The sequence below is a fragment of the Ambystoma mexicanum genome, chromosome 1p, assembly GCF_040938575.1.
Source record: "Ambystoma mexicanum isolate Mex_15411 chromosome 1p, UKY_AmexF1_1, whole genome shotgun sequence".
NCBI classification, from domain to species: Eukaryota; Metazoa; Chordata; class Amphibia; order Caudata; family Ambystomatidae; genus Ambystoma; species Ambystoma mexicanum.
Window position 1 is genome coordinate 557957181 of NC_090921.1, and position 27315 is coordinate 557984495.

Sequence of the window (27315 nt, forward strand, 5' to 3'; positions counted from 1 at the left end):
GTACACAATAAAACCTCAATTTAACAAAGTGTAGATATTTTGTAAGTGCCAAGGTTACACACTGGTTCTTAAAACCATTAGATTAGCATCCCACTGCTGCCACCAGTGTAAAGACTGGAGGGGGTGTCTGTACTCCTGCTCTCTATATGGCAAAGAGTGAAAGCACAGAGTACCGCAGCCAAGATTCTCTATAGGGTAGCTATGGACGAGCAATCAAGACTTAAGCTCTCAGATGCGGGCTGGTTCTTAAGTACAGTGTAGTCCCCAAGCACCCACAAAGGAATGTCCACACACTATGTTAGTGAAAACACAGTCTTTATATAAATAAGGTTCACATTATGTACACAATCACAATAACACACTTTGTGCTCCGACAATTCTAAAATAGTAAATATATACTGATCTAGGTGGTACCATGATTACTCGGATTCCATTAAAATGCATCAACTGTACTCAGTTCAAATAGCATACGAATCAACACAGCAAAATGATATCAACCATAGATTTAGGAGGAAAACAAGTTGGTTAGTCGATTGGCAGAAGACTGGGCCCCTTCCAGTTCTGTAGGAGGATCACCCCACCTGGGCAACCTGTAAACTTTTTCATTTTTTAACGAATTGTTCATATAATGTCTAGTTTGTGGGTGCGAGCAAGGGCTTGACAAACTCTTTATTCTTAAAATGTCATCCAAATCCATCCTTCAAGTCAAAAGTTATTAGCCTCTGTCAGCCTCTCTTCTGTAAAGCACCAAGACAGATATAAAGGTTTTAAGGAGCAGAGAGCAACCCGTTCTCTGTTGAATATTCTAAAACTACTGGATGTATTTACCCCAAACCAGCCAAGGAAATGAAGTCAGTATTAGGGCTCATTATGAGTTCCCCGGTATTCCACCAATAATACTGGTAGGATACCTGGGAAGTACTGTACGTCTCCCCCACCCGATATCTGGGTATCACCAGGATATTACAGGCAGCGGAGATGCCGGTAACTTGCCATTCCATGGAGTCCCATAAGACTCCATGGGATGGTGTTGGCCGAATCACTGTCACCGTTAGTAATGGTGCTGGTGATGTAGGTATTTATCTGCCGGTAGGGGCTGATCTACCAGCAGGTCAGGCCTGTATGTAGGTCAGAGCCCCTACCAAGAGACGGTCCGGAAAGGTGCTTTATTTCCAGACCAGCCAACTCGTAATGAGGGCGAATGTCAATCTTTGTGCCAAAATTGTTTTTTATTTGGTCCAAATCTGCCCTGTGCTTTTCGAACTACGGATGATCAAAAACTGTACTTTTTCTCTATGGTACAATGAATGGGACAAGGCTGAAAACTGTGGGGTTTTTTTTCTTAATAACATGATTTTTTAATGAATTGTTCCCAAAATTTCCAATTAGGGGGGGCCCTTGCAGAACTTGCAAAACTTTCTGTTTGTAAAATTTTAACCAAATCCATCCAGCAATTTAAAAGTCCTTAGCCTCGCTCAGCCTCTCTGCTGCAAAGCACCAAAGGAGATATAAAGGTTATAAGGATCAGTGGGCACCCCCTTCTCTGTCAAATATTTTAAAAACTACTGGATGGATTTCTCAAAATCATTCAAGAAAATTACATGAATGCTTTGTACCCAATTTGTTTCTTACTTGGTCTAAATCTGCCTAACGGTGTCCGCGCTATGCATGTTCAAAAACAGCACTTTGTCTCTGTGGGAAATGAATGAGCTGAAAACTGTGGTGTTTTGTTTATAACTTTTTCATTTTATAACATATTGGGCCTCATTACACGGTAGGTGGTAAGGGTTTACTGGTACCGGTATTTTACCGATACCGGTAAATCCTTACCACCTTACTACGAGGTCCCTTTGCGGGTTGGGGAATTTAACGCCTGCTTTTTGCAGGCATTAAAAACCAACCCACAAAGGGACCAGTGGAGCTAATTACGGTACCGCAATTACCACCCTGCCAACCTTGGAATGGGGCAGTAATTCCCCTTTCCTCCAAGGCGGTACCGGTAAATTACCGGCATGAACCATGGCGCTAATAGCGCCATGGTTTACCGCCTACCGTGTAATGAGGCCCATTGTTCTCAATGTTTGCAGTTTGGGGGACCTTGACAAATATTTTGTTTTTAACATTTCATCCAAATCCATCCAGCAAGTCAGAATTTGTGGGAACATGGCTGCTTTATCATTTCTGAAAAGCCTCTCAGCCTCTCTGCACCAGTGGAGATATAGCTGTTTTTTTGGAAGCAGGCGGCACTCCCTTCCTCGTCTAATATTTGTGAAACTCCTGGATGGATTTATCCCAAACCTATCCCGGAAATCGAGTCAGGGTTTTGTGCGCAAGTTGTTTCTCATTTGGTCCAATTCTGTCCATCAGTTTTTGTGGTTTGGCTTGACACAATTTGGTATTTTTCTCTATAGGAAAATGAATGGGAGTAGGCCGATTTGAAATCCCACATCTGCTAAATTGCATTAAAACTGCACAACTTAACTACACTTTAATTAAGGTTTTTTCAGTGAATATATGTATTGGTATAGTTCATTTATCTAATTGTTCCACAAAGAATTCTTTGATTTCACAGAATTTTTAAGATATGCTCTCAACGCTATTGTTAAACCAGAAAATGAGGATAGTACCTAATAAAATCCTCCCAGTGGGAGGGGATTTTAATCTCAAATTAGGGCATTTACCCCCTGTAGGTCTTTAAGAATGCACCAAAAACTTTATTTGCGGGTTGTCTGATGTTAATATGCTAGATTCCACATGTAATACTGAAGGACTAAAGCGTGATCATTCTCTTATTGAATGGGGAAGGAGATCAGTTAAAGGTAGGACCTCTTTAATAAGATAGTGAATAATGGCAAAAACATAATTTACTATTACTCTCACGATGACCAGTATTGAACATGAAATCTCTCTTGGTGAGACAAGCTCTCCTTCTGATGTCCAGCAGCATTCCATAGATTGGTCAATGGATTTAAACCACTTTTTAACAACTGATCTCTGAAAAAGAAGACACTTTAAAGTAGTCTTTAATGCTACCAAAACAGATTAGACCTATGAGGTGTGGTCTGGATTTGAGGTTGTGACAAAAGCCCAAGACAGCAAGACATTTTAGAGCCTCATTACTCAGGATTTCAGAGCCTGATCAAGTGTCTGAAAAGGTAGGAGCTGTTTATTTTTCCTGCCTTATAGATTAATCCTTTACTAAGAACTTTAATAATGAGCATCTGCCTGACAAATGTTTACCCCATTTGGACAATTTTAGTCTTTCTGATGCTTTCACATCTGATTACGAATTTACCCTGCTCAAAATCACAGCTGTATTTATTGCTTAGACATATAATAAAAGCCATGATCCAGATGCTATACCAATGGATTTACTAAAGTACAACATGGAATTGTTGGGCCCCTTGTTTTAGGAAAGTCTTTAATGCACAAAAGGAATCAAGAACCCCACTGGGGCTTATCAGTCTATATGCACGCTCTGTATCAGAGGTTGCATATAGACCTATCTGTCAGTAAATAGAAAACTAGCAATCCTAGCTGTTCGGGCGACAAAGAGCAAATTTACTGTTACACTTTTGCTAATGGTATGAAATATGAGAGAGAGTAAAAACCTTTTATTACTTCAACATCACATTCCCAGATAATTATAGAGAGCTTGGCCATATTAACAAACAAGCTTTGCTTATGTCCCAAACAAAAGTAGCCTTTCTGCTATTAACTAAGCATATTGGCAGGCAATTGATTGAAGCATTACTTTGAGTATGCAAAGCCAAACCGCTGGCAATTTCGCTCCATGGGAAGGATCTGATAGGCTTCAAGTAATTAAAGATGTGTTTCTTTAAAAAAGTATTGATGGTATCAAGATCTTCGCCTTTTGATACATTTAATATATTATGAGTTAAACTCAGATTAGATCCTCAATGACCTGCTCTTATGTGGATTTCAATTGTGTGTAATCCTGTGTAATTCTGCTTCATCATTCTCACAGAATATGATTTGTGATCTTCAGATTAGGTACTTTGTTACAAAGATCCAGTGGTTGAAATATATTATTGATGAATTTTCTTCTATTTATTGGTGGCTTGTGTTTTCCCATACAGAAACTTTAGCTACGAGGAAAAGCACACACAGAAAGTAGTTATTACTTGAGAAATGTGAAGAATATATAGGATCCACATAATTATACGAATAGCAAACTGTACCATGTGCAATCTTCTGTTTGTTCAATAGAAAAAATACTTGTGGATTGCAGAACCATCACTGAGAAAGTAACTCACACATTTCAGATTCAGCTCCCTTTTGGGAATTGCTGCCTTTACATTCTGCTTCCCAAATGTCCTCAGGATGAAGAGACTGTGCGTCATGTTACATTTTTTGCAGAAAATATCAGCATACTCAGAAGTCATCCGGAAGTAGACACAGACAACAGAGTAAGGTTTGGGCTCCAAACTTTTATTAAAATCATAATGAGGTTGGAATAAGGCCTACCTTGGCATATGCTAGGGTTGGAATTCTCTACCTCACTGAAACTAAGGATAGTCTCTGTCGGGAAGTCCAAAGTAAATGTCAGTGTCCAAAACCTATACTTGCCCTCACAACTATTTGTTTAAAATGGGTAGGGAAGTCAGCATCAAATGAACAAGTTTTGAAACAAAAGTTCAGAGCTTCTTCCAGCTCTGGGTCAGAAAGGGTCTCTCCCTTCCCCAACATTCCAAATAGTTCACTTTCAATCAAAAGGGGTTCCATTCCCCAAGCTTTCAGTTCTCTTATTTTTTTCACAAAAATACAAATTCCTTGCGATTCTTCCCAGCTTGTTCTTTCATCAAAATCATAAAGTTCAACTCTTTCAGTTCTTCATATACCAGTTCACTTTATATCCAACCATAAACTTATAGATGATTCATGTGGCTTCTCTTTAGAGGGGTGTACGCGCTATAGGTGCAGTTTTAGGACCACACGGTCCACCCATTACAGGTCACGCAACCGACACACCTGATTGGCTTATTTTCCACAATTATACCACCACTGCTTCAGCTCAACAGTGGTAGTGGATTTGTATTCTTGAAGTCCTTTTCAACACTTGTTTTAACACCATTCACTTGCTGGAGCATCAAACCCCTTTTCATAGGTTTGCCACAGGTTCAACCTGCACAGTTCATCTTGTTATGGCTCTTGCCAATGGTTGCTTTTCATCAGCTTTCACAATTCACAGTTCGTTATATTCATTACCATTGCTTGCTTTCTTTAATTTTCTTGATTTACAGTTCCTTTGTATCAGGGAATGCTTTTCTCTGTTTCAAGTACCATTCACTCATCATTACTGTCCTTTGGTTCGGTATTCAAAACTTAATTTTCATTCATATCAAATCAATGTAACCGCAAATTACCAGTTCACTCTCCTGCTGGGAATTTTCACCCTGCTCATGGGCTTCTTATTTACTTTAAAGTTCACTGCTTTCAGGCCCTCTGAAGCCTTCTCAATTCCAATTCAATTTGTTATTCACAAACCATTCCGTTCATCAGTTTTCACATTTCATTTCATTTAATATCAGTGTTTCATGTGTGGACTGGCAATCACCATTGCCTCCACAGTCCTCCGCTCACTTGCAAGTGCTCCCACCTGTCTACACCACGCGTCTCTCACCACAGCGCCCTGGAGTCACTCAGCTTCACTCAACTCACCGGGTACACTCCGTTCCTGTGCCCTTCTCCTCTCCAGTCAGCTCTTCATGGCTTCTGCTATTCCTGACTCGGTAGGCCATTCCTCCAGGATCTCGAACACCTTGGGCTCTTGGAGAGGGAGTCCTCTTAACTCCAGAAAGTCGGCAGGCTGCCCCTGCTATTGGAGACCTTCCGACAACGCCAGCCATAATCTGCTTCCGCTGCAACGACTCTGCAGCACCTTGGCGCTTCGGACACGCGTCTTCCTGCTTTTTCTTCTGGCTTCTTCGTCAGCAAGAACTCCACCTTTCTCCTTCTCATTAGCCCCACCTGAGTGGGCCATTTATACTGCCCCTTTAACTTCAGGTGCAGGCCATTCACATTCAATTCACAATGGTCTTGATACTGTGAGAAACCTGATGGTGTCTCACTCGATAGTCCCCGGGGATCTGTCATCCAGGTGGCCAGGACACGGCCATCGCTATTGGATCCAGTTCCTGGGGTGGATCAGTGCGGGAGGATCAACTAGATGAGGGGTCCTCTGGGAGTGGAAGTGGGACACCTCTTTCTTAGAACACCTTTTCCCCATCTTACCTCGTAGAATACTCAGAAGTTCTACCCCCTTTTCCAACACAAACACTTTCCTACCTGACAGACAACGGACCAACACCAGGGCCGTTTACCTGACATGTCCCAGCACACGGGTCAGGCAAAGTCAGGCAAAGTCAGGCAATTAACGATAACAACGCAGAATTGATGGCCCTTTCCCTTCCCCACATTGATAAAAGGTAGAGCATGAAAGCACACTTCGAGCAAGGCCGAACGCACAAGGAAACAGCTATTCCGGACCGGCAGTTCAAGCAGAGGAGCAAGGCAGAGAGACCTGGAGGGACGGCAAAGAGGGAATTGCCCTTGCTCTTTACAACTCAGATCCTCAAAGCCTCAGAAAGGGAAAGCATAAGACCGGGAAGTCCAGCTGGTGTGTGGTGTGACAGGTGTCAACAGCACATGAGGCTCTCCTGTGCTGATAGTCGAAGCGGAGAGAAGTGCTTGCCGCCATGGTGCCGTCCTTGACTCCTGAGATAAGAAACTCCTTTGCCAGGCACAAGGTTAACAGGTGCCTCTTTCGGGAGAACGAAGGAGTTGGAATGAGCCAGGCGCAGCTGTACCTTCAGCCTCGGCCGGTTTACGCAGGGCATAGAAACATTGATATACTTAAAAGGCACAATGTATTTCGTGAAACCGTGAGCGAAACTAAGAGACACTGTATCTGTTAAAAGTGTTAAAGAGAGCCCAAGGTCTACGCGTGTGCAGTGAAACCGCACAAGAAATCCAGAGAGAAGTGAATGATAGCGGAGTGGTCTGGTAATGGGAAATTACCTTGTTGAAAACCTCCATAACCTCTGTGAAACAAAGGGGCCTAGGGGCCATGGTAAGAAGCAACTACTGAAAGTGCTGTGAACTACAATTACCAGGAAGCCATGGGAAAAGCCAGTGTAACTGGCATTCAAAGTTAAAGTGGTCATACAAAGGTAAAAAGTAGAAGTAAAATCCTTGTATAGTCGAAAGCCTTTGACAAACAGAAAATTGTGAAACTGGCGTTTGCACCCAGACGAGGGGAACGCTGTGAGAAAATAGTGTTGAACGAAATTAGAGAATGCCTGACTGGGGGCTTTAGAGAAAGTCTGACTGGGGGCTTTACAGAAAGCGTGGGGAGGAAACTGATTGAACTGGGAAACTGGAAAAGTGGAACCCGACAGAGGGATGCCTGCGAGTTTAGGGTAAAACAGTGATATAACCGTGAACATTGTGACGACAAGTGTGAACCCCGCTGATAGATGTCCACAATGGATAGTTGGTTTAAAATACATTGAAACTGTTGAGTGATACGTTTTGTGAGTGAAAGGCCGTAGTGAACCCCGATTGAGGGAAGCTAACGTCACAAGAAGGATCAGAGCCTGGCTGAGGGGGATCCAAGGGGCGAAGAGCAATCGCTCAACGTGGAAGATTAACAAAAGAACATTTGTTTTGTTTATTGTAAATGGTTCAGCAGGTCTTCTAAGGCAAGAGACTTTGCAGGAAAGAGACTTGGCCCCGGAAGGCATTGTGGAAAGAAACTGTAACCTCGTGCTGGCGAGGCTCATCAGTGTGCTGTGCTCAAAGTTCCTGCCTTGACCCCTGCTAAAAACATGGGGAAGGGAGACCCCTGTCTATAACATCTGACTTATCATTTGTGAACACTTCTTTCTTTTCTTCTGAACATTATCCCACACTCCTTTTGAACTTAGCTGTAAGGATTGGCAATAGGTTTGTTAGTATAGGCCCTTTTATTTGAAAAGACGCCACTAGGACTGCCTTATTATTATTTGATGGTCATAGCTTGCTCCCATTTTAGATTCAGGTTTATCAGGTGTGTTTCCAACCCGTTTATACAGTTTAATAAGCACCCTTGAACTGTGATCACTTGTGTCTGTCTTTACATTTGCCACCATGAGTTCCTTACAATACTCGGCATCCCTCTTCCTCGTCCCAGTACCAGACTGGTGTTCGTGTATGTTTGAGCTAATAAAAGATGGATGGATGTTCCTGTGTGGTCTCTTCCTCATCTCAGTACTATAGTGGTATACATTGGGAGATGGATTTCGAACACAATAGGGAAGGGGTTGGAAATATCCCACAAAAGCCTGGGGGGGTCATACGATTCCTGATAAAAGGGAAATGGGTGATACCGTGTCTCACCCAAGGTTGTCTTCACCTCCCAGGTGATCCTCCCGCGCATATCCACTCCCATGTTTAGGATCCAAGAGCGATGGCCTTTCCCTGGCCATCTGGGGTGAGGATATTTTGGGGAAAGAAGTGGGGATGCCCTCAGATTGCCTATTCTTAAAACTCGAGGTTTAAATAAATGTTGCAGATGTAATCTGGTTGGGAGTGTACTGTATTTGTCATGTGCATAAGCAACCAAGGATGTTCCTAACATTCACGACTATGAGAGAAAATAAAACAATTTTACACACCCACAGTCACATAATATTGTGAGAAGAAAAAACAAAAGTTTCTTTGAAATATATATATATCAATATATATATCAAAAAGTACTTAAATATTTTCAAATAGGTTTATATTTAAAAGCTAAAACATGTTCAAGAAATCACAAGAATGGGAAAAAGGAAAAAACAAACTAACATTACATCCATACAATTCAGATATCTCACAAGCATAGCTCACTTATAACAAATGTAACCACTAGGTGTTACATGTGTAAAATAATGCTTACCAAACAGCCAAAAGATTACAAATAATCATTATAGCTGGCTGGTAAGCAGAAAACACCTGCAGGTTTTATGGATTTTACATTTCCTGAAAGAAAACCTGTGTCAGGTCTATAGATTTCGACTATACATGCAAGAGTGATTAGTGTAACACAGTATTCATCATAGTGATTATACAACAGTCAATAATCATCCATAATGATTGTGAGGGGTTAGGACAACTGTGTGTAGCTTTCTCAGTATTTGACATTTTCTTTTAAACAGAAAATGCAAAGAAAACCTAACTAAGCCTACTCTATCCGGGAATTCCTTACCTAGTCTAGAATCTAAGGGGACATCTCCTAGCATACACACAACTGGCCATCACTCTAAACAACAGAACAGTCAAAGTAAAGCACAAACAACATAGATAAAATAGTACCAAATAACCAGTGTCTTGGATAACTTCTACTTGTCCTAGGTAGATCTCGTTCCCCAGGAATGTGCAAAGTCTAGTTCTCCCAAAGAAAAGCAAAGTCTTTTATCAGATCTTGAACATTTCCAAAGAAACAAAAGTTCACCAAAACATAAATCCACTGGTAACAGTCCCTTCTTTGTTTGTTGAAAAGTTCCCTTTCCAATCTCTACAAAGAAACAGCACCAACGGTAATCCTGAATAACCTCCTTCCACAATAGAATTGACAAAATTAAAAACAAAAGTACTACTTCTGCTTCAACAACTGTCCTTCTTTTTATAACCTCTGCTGTGTCTTTGATATAACCTGTCAAGATGCTTCTTCTAAGGGAATTACTCTCTCCTTGACAACTCCCTTCTGCAAATGGTACTGTGAAAGCAGGCTCATTTGCTTCACAGTCTACTACTGCTTCAACTTCATTCAATATTAAATGTTCTGACAATATTTAAGACAACCACAGTTGTATTGTTTCAGCTGCAACTTCAAACTTTAAGAATTTATCAGGCAACTTAGACAAGGCTCTTCGACCTCTGCGGGTAGGCAAGGCACTCTTCTTTCCTATGTCATCTGTCTGTCTTTCAGCTACCACTAGAATCTGTCTTAGCTTCTAGACTGCTTCGCTCTCTCAGCTTCAGCGGTCTCAGCTTCACAGATTGTTGATCAGTTCTTTTAACAAGCACCCAGCTCCCTTCCCCAGCTTTATGCACACCTTGTTGTTTCCAGTAGTTACGCCAAAGCTGTATTGCCACTCTTCTAGACTTGGATAACCATTTCACCCTTGTATCAGGGAACACTGGAGTTATAACAGTTTCAACAACTTCAAAACATCGGAGTTTAAGTCTTTATAGCACTGGTTTCACCTTAGAAAGGATCGGTCTACTGGCTTGGGTAATGCTTGTTCATTTCATGACTTCAGCAACTTCTCCAACTGCAAAGTATTTGTTCTGAATGTTACAAGAGTCAGGTTTCACTAGTGAAACAACATTATATACATGCAACCACTCTTTGATGATGTATTTCAACTTAAAGTCTTGCGTTCCCTTTTATTCATATAGAGTTCTGCTTCAACATGTATCGGGAATCTCAGTTACTTACAAGCAACCTTTCTTTGATGTAAGTATTCTTGTAATAATTTGGGAAAGTCAGCTGCTACTTCTCGAGAGATTACCGTTTGCGTTCTCCATCTTAAAAGGATACACGCAACCACTCTGTTAATGGGTTTAATACAACAATGGAAATTAAAAGTCTTTCCTTCTATGCGTGTACTTTAACTTGTGCTAAACACACGCGGGATATAATTCCTTTGTTGTGAAGACGTCCCAGGGCAACAAACAACTTTTAATTACTCCCACTTCTACTTTACTTGAGTGTTAATTTAGCTGGTTCCAGTTACCGGCCAGGTGTTTCTTGTGAATTGGAGTACAGAGCTTCACTCACCTAATCCAAAATCACAACAGTTGCGTGCATCTTCCACTTCCTGACTTTCTTTCTGCTACTACAGCTTCAGGCACTCTTGGGACCCACACCCCTCTTCAGTAGGGGTGTCTCTGATCCAGCCTTGACGGCAGAGAGTCTCCTTCTCTCCTGCTTCACTCGGCTTGCTTCTGCACACAGGCCGTGTGTCGTTGAACAACCTCAGCTCTGCATTCACAGCAATTAGGTGCACCTGGAAAGACTGTTAACTTCTCAAAGTCTCTTCCAATGCAGTCACAGCCAAACAGGGTTTGTGAGAACAGGACCAACTCAGAACCTGCATGTGAAATCTGCTCTTCTCTCATCCCGGCGTCCCTTCTGTGGTCACACTTCCTAGTTAACTGCCAGCCTCGTTCCAGCTACTACTGCCGACCTTCCAGTTCCTGCTCTAGCTTCTTTCTACTGCTCCTTCCTTCCTGCTTGAGCCTTTAATGCCTCTCAGGTGGGGGAATTGATCTCAGGTGCAGGCCCTTACTGTTAATTGCCTGGCCCTTGCAAAGGCTGTTAGGCCTGCTTGCCTGTCCTTTACCTCTGCATGCCTCTTCAGCCCTCTTCTTCGTCACAGTCCCCGAGGGATTCTGATACATGTAGTCCATTTCGAGGAAATTAGGATTTCCCACATCCTTTATACTTTTAATAGTGGTTTTACTTCCCTTAATGTTTTTAAAAGAGGGATTGTGGGGTTTAACCTTATTAGAGACAGATGGGATACAAAAGGCCACATTTCCGTCATTCTTTTTGTTATACCTTTGGCGTAAGACTTGCTCTTTGGATACAACACTTTGTTGGATTAAACCATTGGAGTTTACCCTTCCGTCCTTAGTAGGAGGGTGATATATATCAAAATTATAATAAGCCAATTCCTCCTTTAACCGAGTGCCAAAAGTAACCTTCTCCAAGGAAAAATACTATGTCTCACCCTGTGAAATCTCCCCACCACCCTGGGCCTTGTCTCCACCCAGGTGATCCTCCCACAGTACCCCACCCCCAAAGTTTGGATCAGGAAGTGTCTGCTCTATCCTGGCCACCTGGGAGGAGTCTTTAGGTGGGGTTTTAGTGACGGGGCCCTCAGGATTCTCCACACTGCAAGTAAAATGATCCTTGATCATTTCTAATGAAACCTACATTTGGGGACGTCATTTCCACAGCATAAGAAATGTCAGAGAGAAATACATCTTCACATGTCTCCAACTTGTGGATGAAAGGGAAATATATACTAGTAAGCTAAGAATAGTTTATACATTTGAAATTGCGGCTGGGTGTATTTTATTAAGAACATACATTTAACCATCAAGGTTTGTAAAATAATGTATCCGGCTAGATTGTTGTATATGGAATATATGTCTTGTTTCCTCCAAGATAGTCAGTTAAAAGGACCCTTATAAGGGAATCCAACTATATTTAGATTTTTAAGAACAGTGTTTTCTCTATATGTTCGGGTGATATGTTAGATTTAATGTACATATATCATGAATTAACACTAATACTTTTTCTAAGGGTAATAAACCATTGTCAATAATTAACATTTAAACATACCATATGGTGCTCTTACCATTCTCACGGAAGTATTCAAATATAATGTCCTCTTTTGTCTTTTTCAGGAGGAAGCCATTAATAACATACTTTTCGTTTACAGTCTTAAAAAAAACAAATTTACAGGAAACTATACAATATTCCAGAAACCTAACACATTTTTGATAAACTAGGAAAAGGGCTTTAAGAACAATGATAAAGCACAGAAAATAACTTAAGATAGAGGCTTGCCAGCTTGTTTAATTAATTGCTGTTTAATATAATCACCAGATGGTTAATTGTGGCATGCTTGTGTATGCGCTATTTTGGATTAGTACACATTTTTAGTCCTAGCTAGCGAATTTGAAAGTTACATTGTTAAAGTAGAACATGATTCTCATGGAAAAGAGAGAAGATGGCCACCACATTAGAGACAGTCTCTTGCTGGTTATAATATGCAACAATGGCTGATCCAAAAAATTCAAATATTGTACTCAATACCAGATGTAACCAATGTTTGCAAAGAGACTTTTTTTTAAAAGGCAAATATAGAAAAAGAAAAATTAAAAGTCTTTATCTAATATTAGAAGCACATTTATTTTATGTGTGACTTACATATGCATGTTTGAAAAACTGTCTAACCAAATGGTTACCTCACATTTCATGCCCCACCAATTTGTTAAATATTTAGCTTGGAGTCATTTGTTTAGTCTCATATTGATATTTCTATGGATGTTTTGTATCTCTTTAATAATTTACCACTTCAAAGTATTTTTGATCTAATATGAAGGTCATGCAGATATAAGATCCATATCTGTTGTTTTCTGCTTAGCACATTTTCCAGATTTCGCTATCTATTGATGTTTTTAATTACTTCCAATATGACCCATTCTCGGTCATTTTCAGTGTAATTCTGGGTCACAAAATGTTATACAGAAAGGCCTGAAATATTTTTCAATGGCTCCTGAGTCTGTATTCACTATTAGTACCCGGCAAGGGTCAACCAGAATTAAATAAACATTCTGATTGGCCCTGGCCAGGTCCATACTTTGCTGGGAATCCCTCTGCCGGGATTCCACTGCTTTGTTACCGGCGGGGGCCGTAGCAGCTCCTCAGCCAATGAGGAGGCTCGAAGCGGGCCTATAACTATGGGCCCCGGGGCATAACCTGACTCGGTAATGCCCCCGCGGCGAGGGGCATATTGCTTCAAAACGCTTGTTCATAGAATGCAAAGGCTTGCCAATATAAAGTTTATTTCAAGGACACTAAATAAGGTTACATATTTTGTAGTTTGAAAATACTTTGGGCCTGATTCATTGAAGCATTTTATAATGGCGTAATCCCATAGGAAATCGTTCTGTGAATCAGGCCCATTATGTCCCAAGTCAATACACCATATTGGAATTTTCCCATCTTTTTGGTAAATCGGCACACCACCCATACACCACATGGGTGGCGGCCCACAACTTGAGGTAGACCACCCACACGGTCCTAATAGATGGGTAGCTCATGGTGTCTTTTATGTTGAATGTACTAGCATGGCCTTCAGACTTTTGGATTTCTTGCAAAGAAAGGTTTCTTCTAAAAGCCAACAAAAGATTCTGCATCAGCCAATTGGATATATTTATGGGATTTGGTAAGAAAACCACTTTCTCTTTGTGTCTTTTTCTGTTATCACATTTCACTCAAAAATGTCATCTCCCTCCCTGTACCCTGCTCATTTGAGGCCTCTATTTAACAGTTTGAACATTCATCTCTAAGTTTCACTTGTAATTGTTTAGCTTCTGAAAAGTTATCTGATTTTCTATTGAAATTGCGTTGTAGCCTCAAGATTTGATAAAAAGGGAGGTAAACCCTCAGAGTCTGTAGATGTTGACTAGTATATTGAAGAAATGCATTTCTATATGTCTCGTTTCTGTATAGAGTTGTAGCAAGGGTGCCATTTCATGCATAATATAAATGTCTATGAAACATCGTTTTTCTTTGCTCTTGGCCATCACAAAGTTCAAGTTCTAATTTTGTTGGTTAAACCAGTCATAGAATGTTTCCAAATGTTCTGTGCTGCCATTCCAAATTAAACATACATCAGCTATAGATCTTTTCCATCGGAGTATATTCTTGAAGAACGGGCTGTCCATGTTAAAGATGTAATTTTCTTCAAAAATGGCCATATACAATTTTGTTAGATTTGGGCTAAAGGCAGCTCCCTTTTGTTATACCAGAAAAAGTTTTTCTGAAAAGCAATTTTGAGACATTCAATAATATATTCAGGTGGCAACTTGTGTGGGTGAGGTCTTCTGTCGAGGCAGACTCTTGATAACTGTATTGCTTCTTCCTGTGGAATACTGGTATACAAGGAATCTACTCCAGTCTAACTAACATCTCTCTTGTAAGGTCATGCTCCTTATCTTCAATTAAGTTAATTGTATTTTTCAAAATGCTCTTCTTTCAGATGCTAAGGTTTTAGGAAATGTAATGTAATGTAATGTGCATTTGAATAGCGGCTTTCACCATTGATATGGTCTCAACGCGCTGTAGGTTGAACGCCCTTGGGGACCGAAGTCCAAGTATGGGAAATACATCAGAAGGTCATACAATGCATGTGTTTATTTTAGCCAATATGAAGGTAGGTACGGTTGGCCAAGTCCCTGCTAGTCACCCATGTTGAGCAGGCATGTGGGTGGGTGCAGAGAGGTATTTTTGAGGGTATGTACAAGCAATATTATGTGTTCAGCTAGGCCGAATTGTTTGTGGGGGATAGCTGCATTCTAATAGAAGAGGTGTTGGGCAATGTATGTGCAGCAGGAGAGACATTATGTGCGCAGCTAGACCGAATTGTATTGTGGGGGATAGCCGCATTCTAAGACTAAGGGTGTTGTGTAAAGTATGAGAAGCAGGAGACACATTATGTGTGCAGCTAGACCAATTGTTATCATGGGGAATAGCCGCATTCTAGAGACAGAGGTGTTGTACCCAGTGTGAGAGGCAGGGGACACATTTTGTTTGCAGCTAGGCCATATTTTGCCATGGGTATAGCTGCTGTGATGAATCTTGGGATGTCGTCCCTTTTTTCCTAAGTGGAGCCCGTTCCCATGTGGCCAGGGAGGTGACGCTGCTACCAAGTAGTGCTCCTGGGAGTGGCACTGAAGGGGAGGATCACATGGGTGGAAGACCCCCCTGCGGGATTAAGGGTGACCATCAGGAGAGAAAATGTTATCTCACCCATCAACTGACCCTAGAACACCTTCCTGTAAACCTAAGAACAACCCCTTTACTAAGAGATTCATGAGTCATTGTCACCTCAACATTGCCCTAGAAAGTACTGGGACAAGGAAGAATTTGAGTTGCCCAAGTGAAGATCCACTTTCCAGTTCTGTGACAAAGAGGTACCTCATTGACCCACAAGGGAGTCTAAAGATCATTACTGTGACGAGGGAGAAGCTCAGAGGAATCACCTGTGAGACCACGAGGAACAGTCTAGTGGTTGCTGGTTTCTGATTGGTCAATCTAGAGTAGAAATAGAGGAGGGAAGCCAGGAAGTGCAGAGGAGCCCTCCCTGGAGGACCAAGGAGCACAAATCTGGTGTTTCAAGAGAAGAAGCTGTGGAATTATGCACTATCAAGAAACCCTTGATCCTCAGCAGCCTGTGGGGAACTGAGGGAAGCTGGAGTCTCCCTCACTGTGGAAACCAAGACGACAAGTGTGCCTTCCCGAAAGGGGGAACCCTTGAGCTCCAGCAGTGTGGAAGGGACAAAGGAAAACTGTAGACCCCCTCATTGGAGGAGATCAGCTGAGGAGCCCCCTGAGAGAAGACCACGAGAGGCCAGAGGAAGCAGCAGAGCTTTGCCGGAGTTACCGAGGACCGGAACTCTCGCGGCTCAAGTGCAAAGATATGAGGCGGGGAACCGGAAAGGCACAGGGGGACTCCAGAGGCTGTGGTTGGGAGAAAGTACAGAACCATCTATCTTGTCCCAGTGGGACCGTAGAGAGAACCCAAGTAAGAGCAGAGGGGGTAAGAGAGTACCCCAAAGAGGACTATCAGTATAACCAAGTGAAGTGGGTCTATGAGCCATGCTGGAGAGGAGCACCCCTAATAGTAATAAGGATAAGAAGGGATACAAACTTTACACTTGCTGCAAATTGTGCTTGCAGACCTTGGCTGGGGAGTTAAACAAGGCTGGGGCATAAAGCGAACTACGAAGTTAACCAAGTGAAGGGGGTCTGGACCCACACTGGGGAGGTGTACCCCCCTAATAGTAATATGGAGAAATACAAAACCTACATGCAAGATTAACACTCAGAGACTTTGGCAGGAGAGTATTCCAAGGCTATGATGGAACTGGAGTCAGAGAGAAAAGATACTAAGAGCGAGATCGTTGAGTACCCTACTTGGCAGAAGAGTGGACCAAGAAGGGGGTACTGAGCAAGGGTCTCTGACCCCCGCTACAGATGCAGGACCTGGAAGCCGGGTCCACCCACAAGAGTCAGGGACAAGCTGTCCTTCTTCGTTGCAGTACATGGAGCAGGGTCTGCTCACAAGGGTCTGGGACCCACAAGACGCCTTGGAAAACGTGTCCAGTTCTATCTGTCACAGGGCCTGGGAGTCAGGCCTACCTATAAAGCTGGAAATACTCTGGGGAAAGGAAATCAACCCCTTGGGTCTTATGGAACTGTTACTTGTTTTTTCTACTATTCTGGATAAGGTTGCAAAGACTCATCCCCTTGAGTCGTCTGAACTTTTGTTTGCTTTCGACAACTTTAGGTTAAATTGCAAATCTGGGCTACAGGCGGATAGCTAAGAGACTCTTCCCTTAGCACATTATACTGAGTTTAGCGTGTGAGTCATAGGTTAAGATTTGGACACAGGACTGAAAACTTTACTTTGGGACATTCCGACACAGAAAGTTCATTAGATAGTTTTGTTGAGGCAGGGAATCCACTCTTAGAAATAGGGTCAGTTAGGTTTTTCTCCAACTTCCCCCCATTTTTGTTATGAATAAAAATCTTTGCCAATCAGCATGCCAAATTGAATCCGTCTCTTACTCCTAGACCCTCACACCGCATTCTAAAGACATCGGCGTCTGACAAGCAGGAGACACATTATGTGTGCAGCTAGACCGGATTTTATCGTGTAGGATAGCTGCATTCTAATGGCTGAGGTGGCTGAGGTGTTGTGCTGAGCATCATTGGGTAGTTCATATAGTGGAAGGTTGCAGAGAGGTAGTCCCAGGTAAGCTAGGCTCAAATTTCATCTCAGTGCAAAAAACTTGCCAGCCCCTCAATTCTTCTAAATGCAACACCTTTCCCACCCTCAAAATTCATCCAAGTGTGAAACATGGCCCACTGTCAAATCGAAGTCTGCCCAGCGACCTCCAGCTATGGGTATGTCAGTATACTTAGGACAGGGTTCACTACTAGAACCACATCCATGTAGAATTGGTCTACCCATAGATATATGGGGGTTTTTATGAAGCTTAAGAAAAATGTAAACAACTGTTACCTTTCGATTTTTGCAATTCAAGAATTTGTATTCTTTTGAACTGATGCTTTTGTTTATTTTAGCTACACTAGTTAATTCATCATTTTTCATGGCAATTTCAGCAGTAAAATGATAATTTAAACATTGGCAATTTGCTTCACAGGTAAGGAGTTTAAGTACAGTTAAGTCATAGTGTTCCAGGATCATTCAGGTTATTCCCCCACTTTCATCTGCTGATTTGATTATTACTTTGTTTTCTTGAAGTTCTCTTAGGGCTTGTCTTTCCCACGTAGGAGGAATATTTCTTATTTGAAATGGATCTATTGAAGATTTATTATTTACCTCTTGTGGTAGCAATCTCAAAAGTGACTACCTCTGGTGGCATTATAGCAGCTGAGGGGTAAAAAGTGGATGGACATTTTAGGACTAAACAGTGAATCCAGCACAAGCTTCTGTAATAACTGCATCGGCTACTCCTATACTCTTCACCTCCATAACACATTTTCTGGTAACAAAAATGGCAAATATATGTGTTTCCATATGAGACAATGCTGCATGCACTTTTCTCTTTCACGCGAACCACTGGTTCATGTGCTAAAAGCAACGGTATCCCCAGAATAATATCGAAGGCTGGTGCATCAATGAATATCAGTTTAATAAATTCAATATGGTTTCCAGAGGTTAGGTGTGATATTTAACTTCCCCATCTGTTAAATCAGACCAGCTAAATGTCCACTCTCACTCAATCATCGCTATCCATAAATTCAGAGTTCTGCTCCTTGGTCAATTTGGTATACATAACATCTCCAGAATCAAACAGGGCCAACACGTTCCATCACAAGATGGAATCAATTGTTATACCATGCCATTTCTGGTCCAGTGATCTGCCCCCTCTTTATAGCTGAGCTCCATCCTTTCGGCCCTTTAGTTTTGGGCATTGTTTTATGAAGGGGCTGTTACAGCACAAAATAACCACAACTGCTCATTGCACTGTATCTTTGTTCTGGTAGAGATGAAGGCCCTCTGAAGCTGCTCATCTTAAGTTGTCCTACAACTTCTTTTCCTTCACCACTAGCTTATGTGGCCCGGAAGCTTGTATTTCATCTGTAATTCTAAGCACCTTCCTTCCAGTCTATCAAGTGCTGATCCCATTGGAATGACAACTCAATTGTCTTATACATTACATGTGAGAAAGTAAATCAAAATTGGTGCGAACTGGCAACGACCACTCCTAACCTTTCAGTGGAACAGAAAATGCACTACTCACAGCACTTTATCAGGAAATGACTAAAGTAAATACTACGTGTTCCCTGAAAAGCCTTATGGAAAAATTCCTTGTTGATATATGTTGGTCACGTAGAGGCGGGTGCTTCTCAGAGGAAATTCAAAATGTTTTGGGGAGAGGAATTGACCTATGGGATTGGTTGGAGAATTTTGATCATTTGAATAGGTTATAAAAGTATCAATTTGTACAGCTCAGGCTCTATACATTTAAGAAGCCACAGAAATATCTGTACCTATGTCCATCCAAAAGGCTCAGAAGGTTCATTCTCCTATTGATAATGGAGCAACTCCCTACTAAGATGACAACGGGGGTGATGGATAAGATCCTGATAGAACAACGGTTCTGTCGTCCATGTAAAGTTCAGGAAATCCCTGAGACTGCTAAGCACCTACTGACCGAATGTCACGTAATGAACAACACAATTAAATATTTTATTGGTAATTATGTGCACAACTGGGAAACTATTGGGGAGATGTCCTTTTGGATATACTGTTCAAACACTGACAGTATGTGCTTGTTAACTGCCCTCTATAACATCTGGTTGAAGGTAGACGTCAAATTAGGTATATCACTATCAGGTCTTGGTGGTATAACCACTATTAGTTTGTGTTGTTAGGAGGCACTTGGAAATCACCCCAGACTAGCTACTCTTAGCCGCTGCAGACCTGCAAAGAGATTTTTAATGTGAAAAAGGAGTGATACACACCGCTAATGTAATCAAAGGGTTCTTGAGTAGTCGTGAGACTGTAAGCTCTACATTTTTACATGTACCACATTGGTGATAAAAAAGAAGTTGGATGGATACTGTGAAATATGCTGTTTAAATTGTGATGTGGAAAACGACATTTTTATGTTTTTCTGCTTTGTGCTTGGAATAATGTGTTTTAGTGAAAAATTGGTATAGTTTATATTTTATATGTATTTTTTCTTCTGTTGTTATGTGTAAAGTTTATTATGTGAACTACATCACATTAAAGAAATTATTATTATTATTAACCTTCCAGCTCATCCACCAGAGTTGGAAAATGGAAATCAATATAGTTGTGATGGGAAGGTGAAGCACGCTCAGGTTGCAAAAAGAGTCATTCAGTATCCAGTTAATAATGTCCCAATATGAATGCTTCCAAAAGCAGGAGTTTTAACAATGAAGATATGTATTTATGAAGTTGGACAGCCGACACGTGTTTCAACCAGCGGGTTGTTGTCAAGGATGCATTAGTCCCATATTACAAATGGTGAGAAGACATAATTACCCATAGGTAGAATACACCATCCAATTGTGTACAGATTTAAATGAAATCATAACAACAAATTTCCAACAACAGGATTAAATTAGAAAATCAGAATAAGTAGAGATAATATACATATGTTACCAATTGTGGTAAGAAAGTGAACATCAATAATAATCATAAAACAACGTACCATATTCAGAATGCAGGAGAGAGGGTTCAAGCAAGTGAGGAACTGCGTTGGTAAATCAACAATTAGGGGAGAAAAGGAAAATAAAAGGGCAAAGTAGATAATGAAAATTAACAAGCCGAAGGCAGTTATTGAGTTCTTCATAAATTAATCTTAATCCATTACCAGGGTATACATTTAACAATAAAAATATAATATATATAAAATATAACCGAATGGCCAGAGACCTTGTCCGACTAGGCTTGCCATCAAAAACACAACCTTCCCATCACAACTATTTCAATCGTTTTATACACTTGGTTAGTTGAAGGACTGCACGCATGGCACATAATATGGTTCCTGGGAAGTCTCAGCTGAGTGCCAGGCCCGTCATATGTGTATAATTGTGCACAAAGACTCAGAACAAGAACAAGAGTGACAAAGAATGAGAAAAAGATCACACTTTATGACAGGGTAGACTGGAGATCGTGGGTATCAGGTTGTGGCAATTACCTCCCATGAGTACATAGAAAAGCAAGGTGGAACCCAAGCACAACTGTAATCCGTACATTGATTTGCAATGGAAATATATTTTTGACATGAAGCATACAGCTCATTAGAGCAAACTGGAAGCATTGTGACAGCTCAAAGTACCTCACTGTGTCAATCATAGGCTACATTACAGAAAAACACTTCTGATGGATGCAGAGGTGGCAATTTTCCTTCTGCGTTTAAGGGTTAGCCTACATTGACTAGTTGGCGTCCGACTTGAAATATGCTCCACAGCCAAGTCATTGTAAGAGAAGAGAGCGAACCTTGAGCTGCAGCAGGAATTCATAGTCATGGCTCTGATTTCCCATCCAAACACCAAGTATTCACAGTTTACGACCCTCTGGAGCATTCTCTAATTATGCACGTATCTGACCAAATGCCACTCAACGGCATACTGCTGCAGAAATGGCATGGATCATCAGGGTTCCATGGCCAAAGACAGCACACACGCAGGGACAGGCATAGCCAAAGATAAGCATATCGAGGACCAGGTATACGGAATTACTTGCTACTTACACTTCCATACCCACTGCTAGTGGTATCCCACAGGGCCTGTCCATTTCTGTACTTTACTGCCAGACTTTGGCATACGGAAGTAGTGATGTAAATATTTTGAGATGCCATTTAAGATCCATCTTCCAATTCGGCTCCATTTCACAATTGGGGCATCCAGCAGGCTCCTATTCTCAAAACTGCATTTCACATAATCTGTTGTACGCAGTTTTGTCATGTAGGGGACGCAGTAATTCCAGGAAACCATGAAGAGATGCACGAATTGCAGAAAAAAAGTGTTTTAATGCAAATGCAATCAACTGCTGGGAAGTCAGTCAGTTACAATAATAATAATAATAATAATAATAATAATAATATTTATTGAGCGCAATCCTAGCTCTGAGAAGCAAAGGAGTGCTTTACAGAGGTATACAACAGTACAGATGCATAACAGTGTACTTTTCAGAGGTAACATCAGAACAGATGTACAGCGGGGGTAGGATACAGAGGGACACAGAGGAGGGGTACAGCTGTACAGGGTGGCAGGGAGGTGAGGGGTGGACAGCATCTAACAAGTCAGGCGGTACGGGGGGCGACGTGATGGCCTAGGTGTTGAGGGGGAGACACTCATTGAAGAGATAGGTCTTGAGTTCTTTTCTGAATTGTAGGAGCGTGGGGGTAGGTCTGATGCTGACGGGGAGGAGGTTCCATAGTCTTGGGGCATAGGCAGAGAAGGCTTGTTTTCTGGTCCTTTCCTTTTTCCAGTGGCAGTTTCAAACCTGCACGTGTCCTGGCTTGTGGTGGTGCACTATCCGCCAGAGATGCTGAGATTCTCCATGAGCTAGCTGGGTGACTTCTGGGCGACGGCCTTATAAATAATGCAGCAAGACTTGAAGGGGATTTGTGCATGCATTGGAAGTCAGTGAAGGTTGATGAGGGCTGGGGTGATGTGGTCATATCTGCGTAGACCCTTGATGAGGCATGCAGGCGCATGTAGGACGCTTATCAAGGGCACAAGGACGACGGGAGGCCTTCAAGGAGGGCATTGCCCCCATCCAGGTGTGATAGGACCAGTGCTTAAATGGGGGATCGAAAGCTGTCTGTAGGTAGGAATGGCTTGCCTTTCTGCAGGAGGGAGAGCTGATACCAGGCTGAGTTTGTTTCTAAGCTATGTGTGTCTTGAAGGAGAGGTGTTTGTCAATGTTGAACCCGAGAGACTTGGCGCAGGAGGTGAGCTCGGATGTGAAGCCCTCAAGGTTCATGATTGATAGCCAGGTCTGTATGTCTGGGTGTTCGGAGTTGTTGGTGAGGAGTAGGAATTCGGTCTTGGAGGGGCCGAGCTTCAAATATGCTCTGGACATCAAAGACTGGATCAGCGAGGGGCAGGAATTGAGCCTGTGGATGACCTTGATGAAGTCGATGTTGAGGTAAAGCTGTGTGTCCTTGGCATATTGGTGGATGTTGTGTGTAACTAGTAGGGGTTGCAGCAGCTCCATGCATAGATTGAATATGACTGATATGACTGGGGAGAGGATGGTACACTGCGGGACTCCACAGGTGACGGGTAGCATTGGTGATCTAGAAGAGTCCATCTGAACAAACTGCTGGCGGTTGGCGAGGTAGGACTTGAACCAGCATAGGACAAGGTCGCTAATACCCATGAGCTAATTTAGGGTGTCGGTGAGCACCTGGTGGTCTACTGTGAGGAAAGCGGCTGAGAGGTCGAGTAGAATCAGGAGGCATGTGTGGCCATCATTAAGGACTTTGAGGACGTCATCGACCACCTGTATGGTTACATCTCTGTGATGCACCTGGGTCTGAACCCGGATTGGTAGGTTTGAAGATTGTTGGTGTTGATGTATTGCTGCAGTTGCGCGGGGACGGTCTTGAGGATGGATGCTGGGAGGATGTCATCTGTATACTGTGTGACTTTGAGGGTGCCCAGGGTTCCTACCAGGTCCTCTGTAGAGAGTGTCTTGAATGTTGTCCATTGTGTGGAGATTTCAGAAGGAGGGATGTGATGTGGGTTTTTGGATGCAGAGCTGGTATCGCTATGTGCTGGCGAATCTTGCTCAATTTGATGATGAAGAAGTTGTTGATGGTGGTTGATTCTTCGATGGAGTGTGGTATGGCAGGGTCAGGTAGTGGGTTGATGCAGTGCTTGACTGCGTTGATGCGGGCTCTGCTTTTGTTGTCGGCTTCTGTTATAGTGTTCTGATAGTAAGAGTCTTTGGCTGTGTTGATTAGTTCTCAGCATGTTGCACTGAGTTCCTTGATGAGCACCAGGCCGGATTTCTTGTGTTTCCTGATGACTCTTTGGCTGAGGTTCTGGTCTTGCATATACCAGGGCACTGATGGTTTCAATTTGCGGGTGTGTTGTTTCAGAGGCTTGTGTCGGTCGATGGAGGCTGAGAGGGTGGTGTTGAGTGCTTCCAGTAGAGTCACAGTTCGGTTGGGGGTGTTCCATCAATGTGAGGTGGAGTTGGCAAGATCTTCCATGAGGGCTTCCACCAGGAAGTTCTTGAAGGGCCTGAAGATTTGTCTGATATTTTTCGGCTGGGAGTGTTTGACTGGGGTGGTGTGCTCTGCAAGGTAGTCACACCAATCAAGCAGGAGAGGAGAGCTGTAGTGGAGGGAAGGCAGTGTTGTGCTGATTAGGCCGTGGGATGTTACCTTTCTCGTGCATTCGGTCTTTCGTGTGCTGCATGAGGCTGAGGGTGTTGAGAAGGCAGAGGAGAGCTTCTATCATCGGCTTGATGGCCTTGTTGCCTGGGAGGTTAAAGTCGTCCAGGAAGATGTTGCTGGTGTGCGTGAAGGACAAGGGGGTGACCAGGTCGGTGAAGTCTCTGATTAAGGCAATGTTGGGCTTGGGTAGTCTATAGTAGATGAGATCTAAGGTGACTGAGTCCATCCAGGAGAGCGCGAAGTGGCAAGAGAGGACTTTGAAAGGAGCCAATGTTGTCGACGTCAAGTCTGGTGCAGGGCCACAAAGTCTTGTGGATGACTGCGAGGTCTCAGTCTGTCTTCTTCGGCCGCTCTCTGTGTTGGATGCTGTAGATGTCGTGGACAAGAACGTCTAGGATGTGGGCGGAGGTGGGTATCAGCCAGGTCACGATGATGAAGATGCTGTCAAGGTAAAGTAACAATGGTGCCTGGTGAATAGGAACTTGAAAGATATGCACAGAGCTCTGTGCCTAATCCCTGGTACCCATCCTAACAGCACAGTTACCCCATAGAGGAACAAATCTGAGTGGAGTGGTACACCCCGCAAGGCACTGCTGCCACAGCGTGCTTGTGTTACTCCAACAGCCCTAGCATGGTACATGCCTGGGGTAGAACACAGTATGCCTTCCTCTGTAAAGGGAATGGTCATATTCAACTTGTTCATGTGATCCTTACCCAGGAGATTAGCTGTGGAGTCCTTTGCATATAATAAACGGGCTTATAACTCTGACATCATGCCTACAGTGAGAGGTAAGTCTTCAGAAAAAGGGATCGATACGACAAACCCAAAAAACCCTTGCATGTCCATTATTTTGTCCAACAGGGGGACTTTTAAGGCAGGATTTAGTGGCCCTTGTGTCGTCGTGCTCTGCCTTTTGTAATGCTGTCTCTAATTGTTGTAAGGAAGGCATGGTATCAAACAGTAAGACAGACACAAGTAATCAGAGTTCACAGGTGTTTATTGAACTTCAATTGGGTTTGAAAAACGGCTATCTAATCCTAACTCTAAAGATGGAGGCATGCAACGACCATCAAATTATAATAATGCATTCCTAGTGGTGTCTTGTCAAAATAAAAGGGCCTATACTAATAAACATATTTCCAATCCTTATCTCTAAATACAAATAGTGTGGGAAACAATGTTATGCAAAAGTGTTCAAGAAATGATATGTCAGGATATCTGAGCCGTTGGCTCGCCTTCCCCACGTTTTCAGCACGGGATAAGGCGGCACACTCAAGCTTAGCACACTCTCTGGCTTCTCTAGCACCAGGTGCAGTTCAAAACATCAGCATCAGGAAGTCTCTTTGCCATTCAAAGTCTCTTCCTTTTTTCCCCTTTTTTTAATTTGTATATGGTTTTTTAAAAACCTTAAAAAAATTCCAAATACTTTACAAATTCAAGCACAATTAATTATATAACAATAACATCATACATTTCCATTACCAACATGCAGTGTGTCCATATGTCAAGTTACTTCACTTTAGTCATTGTTTCTTATTATTCCCAAATCAACAATTCCATATTAAAGTAAAGGGAATTAAGAATGGAAGCCGACTGTAGTTAATAAATCCACATTCTTCTAGTAAATGTACTATGGCAATTGTCAATGTTGGTTCAAGAACTTGCTTCCAGATGAGAGCCTCTATTTTGTCCCAATTAATATACCAGAGCAAAGGTTTTGCCTCCAACCCTTAAAGGATAGCTGGTATCACCTTTGCTTTGAAATATTTGATCAAAGGAATAATTGAGAACTTGCAGTGCTTATTATAGAGCTTTTTCATATGAGGTATGAGTTGCAAGGCCTTCATCGCCACTTCTGACTCCACTTTATAGGTTGCCGGGGAGCCATATATTCTATTCCCCAGATATGTCAAGTCCTCTACTCGAGGGATTCTATGGGAGTCCAGTGGTGGTTGGTCAAAATCTCGAAAAAAAAATCTCGAATGACAAAAAGGTCGAAAAAAAAATCTCGAAAAAAAAGTCGAATTACTCTTTTTTTAATTATATATTTATTTTGGGGTCCGGGATTAAAAATAAATGGGTAAAAAAAAAAAAATTTAAAAAAAGGGGGGTTGGGGGGGAACCCCCCCATTTCGAATAAAAAACGGCATAAAAAAAAATGCGACTTCTTTTTTCAACCTTTTTTTCGAGATTTTATTTTTCGATTTTATCACTATAAACCGAGTCCAGTACCCAGTTTGAGTACTGAACCTTCTGGTTGTGCTTGAATACCAAAATTTTAGACTTTGACGGATTGATTACCAATCCATTCTCTCTGTCATATTCGCCCAATTTTGTTAGCAAGCGCTGCAGACCTATTGCTGTTCTGTCGAGCAAAACAATGTCATTTGCGTAGGCCATCCAATGGATCCGTCTCCCATTGATTTCAGGGCTGGCCAACGCAGATGTCTCCAAGTAGTTTCCCAGTTCGGCCAAGTACAGAATGAAGAAGAGGGGCACTCCCAAACACCCCTGCCTCACTCCTCTCTCCACTCTGATTAGGTCCAAAAGATGTCCCTACTCATCCAAACGGACTCAGAGAGTGGTATCTTTATGTAGCCCAATCAGCATTTCAAGCAATGTCACTGGGATCCCCATCTCCTTAGTTTACTCCAGAGATGTGCTCTGTCATCCAGGTCAAATGCCTTTGAAAGGTCTACCCAAGTCCCGTAGAGTGGAGCTTCATTCTTCCCCATTGTGTTCTCGCTGACCAGATTTAAGACAAGCCCATTCAAGGTGGTAGAGAGGCCCTGTCTAAAACCTGTTTGGTTACAAGGCAAAATCTGAGAGGAGTCTACCCACTTTGTGACTTCTCTTAGCAATATTTTCATAAACATTTTACTGTCTATGTCTAGAAGGGTGATTGGGCGATAGTTCACTGGATTAACCGATCGCCCCCCCTTAAAGAATGGTATAATTATTGCCGTCTTCCAAGACAGAGGAAACCTGCGCTGCTTAAGGATTTCCTTAAAAACTTGGACTAAAAATCATGCCCACAAGCCCGGCTCATT